Below are 2,837 nucleotides of genomic sequence, written 5' to 3' on the forward strand. Positions count from 1 at the left end.
TCCCTCTAGAAAGCACAAATATTCAGAATAGCTTCTCGTACGAAGAGCTTATAGTAGGGATTCTTTATCACCAAATCCGTAGACTAAGGAACAAAGAAGTTTCCTTGGTCAAAGTTCTGTGGCTAAATCAGTCTATTGAGGGTACCACTTAGGAAGCAGAAGCAGACATGCGAACTAAGTACCCTCACCTCTTCTTCTCAAACTCAGATTCATCCACAAGTAATAGTCTTCCTTAACTCGATTCATTTCCAGTCTTAGTTTCATCCATATGGTTATCTTTATGTCAATTCATGCTCACAGATTAGTTCAGTAGCCCATCATGTTTTAGATTCAGTCATACAGCTTTGGTTTCAGTTGTGCATGCCAGTATATAGTCTTAGTTCTCCAGTATTGTCAATTTAACTAGTCTAATTCGAGGAAAAATTTTCTCAAGGGGAAGATATTGTAATACCCCATATTATTTCTTGTTTAATTCATCTTAAAAGAGGCACATTAGATACTTAGGACCTGAAATTTTAGTTAAGTGTCGAAGACTTAGTCTCACTTTTGGCCTCTAAATTTTGACAACTTTATTCTCAAACTTTTCAACCTTGGAATGTCAATTTCTAAGTTGTTTAATGATTAGGGTAGTCCATAGTACCTTCGGGGTGACTTTTTAAATTTTTTGAGAAGGATTGGGGCATGTTTGGTTTGCCGAAACAGAACCTCAATGTGATATCGCCGCGTCGTATCAATGGGAGCGTCAATGTAGATAATGTGAGATAATGTGATGCGTCGCTAATCATGACACAGTGAGTGACGCTATTTGTCGTTGATTGTGTTGTACCTAATTTTTTTGTGTTAAATGACGGGTTATGGGGGACATTTGAGCCATTTACCCTCACCCAAATCAGCCCACAACACACAATTTTATCCCTAAATAGAATAGATGCTTCATTATTCAAATTTTTTTCTCCAAGAATGAAACAATATCTATAAGAAACTAGAACAATTCCATAACTTCTACTCCAAGAAATCATATAATCCAAAGTTTCGGGTTCAAGAACTTCAAAAAGAAGCTTCAAGAGCACCATTAGAGAGTCAAAGGTTCAAGCTTTTACATTCAATTCATCAATCAAGGTATGTGGGGTTATGAACAAGGATCCTATTTCATCCTTGTGTCCAAAACTAGTTTTTTAAGTTGAAATTACATGAATTTATATGATTTACAGTTTAGGGTTCATACCCAATTATCATTATTTTAAGATGCTCATGTTACAAGTGATTAATAGTGAATTACATCTCTAGTTTTTCATGTTTATGCATCCAAAGTGATTTTATATTTATAGAGAGTTGAATTTCACTATCTTGACTACAATTATGCAGGAATTTCAAGATTTTGATTATTGAGCATGACTTTATGATAATTTAACATGTTTTTGATCATGTGTTTGAAGCCCTAAGTATGAGCATTGATATTTCAAGAAGATGATGCCTTTAATCATCTCATGCTTAGTTTATATTATGATTTTTCAGAAATGATTAAATCTTTTGATCCTCAATTAAGATATGGAATCCACTTTACTGTTTTGATTACACTTATGATCACAGTTTCTATTATAGTTTAAAGTAAATAGATGCATAACTGGTTTTATTTTAAACCCTTATACTTCTTTTAAAGTGGATTTCCTACAAAATGAGCATACAGATTAAATGGGGTAGTATTTAACACCGAGTGGGAAGTGTCAGTTTAGCGCATCCTACTTCCCCAGAAATATGAGCCAACATAGGTACAGGTTCAGAATATATTCCATTTGTATATGGATACAGATATAGATTGTGATTACTTAGATTAGGTTAAACTCCTTGGAAAGAGTATGACACCTATCCCCAATATAAGGCTTTCCCATAAGGAGACTAAACGTTGGACACTATGATATCTCACATAGTGTATGTCGGTTACAAGAACCTCCCAACTAGAAAAGCTTTATAGAATAGTTTTAAAAGAATTCCTTACAGAACAAAGTAATTGTAATCGAAAAGAACAATAGAAGAGCTTTTAGAAACTAAGTGTAAAGGATCACGATTTTGATTAGATATTGTTTTGCATAAGTCATTAGCTATGAGATTTTAGTTTTTAGTTTACAGATGCAAAGATGAGTCCCTTTACAGTTAGCTAAAATGATTTGAAAATGAACATGACTTCAGTGCTACTTATTTCACTAGAAAAAAGAGTAATAGTATAGTTTTCAAAACTAAATACTATGACTCACTAGATTTATGCAGTAAGTTTTGCTACTCATGGTCATAATTTCTTTTACTTTTTTGGATATTTCAACTTATGTGAGTCGTCTACATTTAGCATGCATATTTTATGAATTTTGATAACTTTGAGATACTATTTATACTTATGCATTCATCCCCACATGCTCAGTACATTCCAAAAATGATGATCCATATATATGTCTATGTTTTACATTGTCTTATAATGTAGGTTCAGGTGCTCAGTTCAAGTAGTGTGATTGACCATGAGCATCTCTGTCTATATCCCGATAGTGGTGAGTCCTCATAGTTCGGAGACCTAGTTATTCAGATTTCCAACTTTACAGATTAGTTTTTTCAGTTATGTCAGACAGTTCGAGTCAGCTGGGGGTCTATCCCACCGACTCTCTAGTAGTAGTATTAGAGGCTTGTCCGACTATTAAATACATTTCAGATTTCAAGTTTAAATCTTGAAAATTGCATATGTAATAAATATTATTAGTTTTGGAAGCTATTCCTCAACATTCTAGGAACAAATTTAAGCTAGAAAAAATATGGGGTAGTACAAACTTTTTATCCTCACATAGATGGTCAGG

The sequence above is a fragment of the Capsicum annuum genome, unplaced genomic scaffold, assembly GCF_002878395.1.
Source record: "Capsicum annuum cultivar UCD-10X-F1 unplaced genomic scaffold, UCD10Xv1.1 ctg2966, whole genome shotgun sequence".
In the NCBI taxonomy this organism is placed as follows: Eukaryota; Viridiplantae; Streptophyta; class Magnoliopsida; order Solanales; family Solanaceae; genus Capsicum; species Capsicum annuum.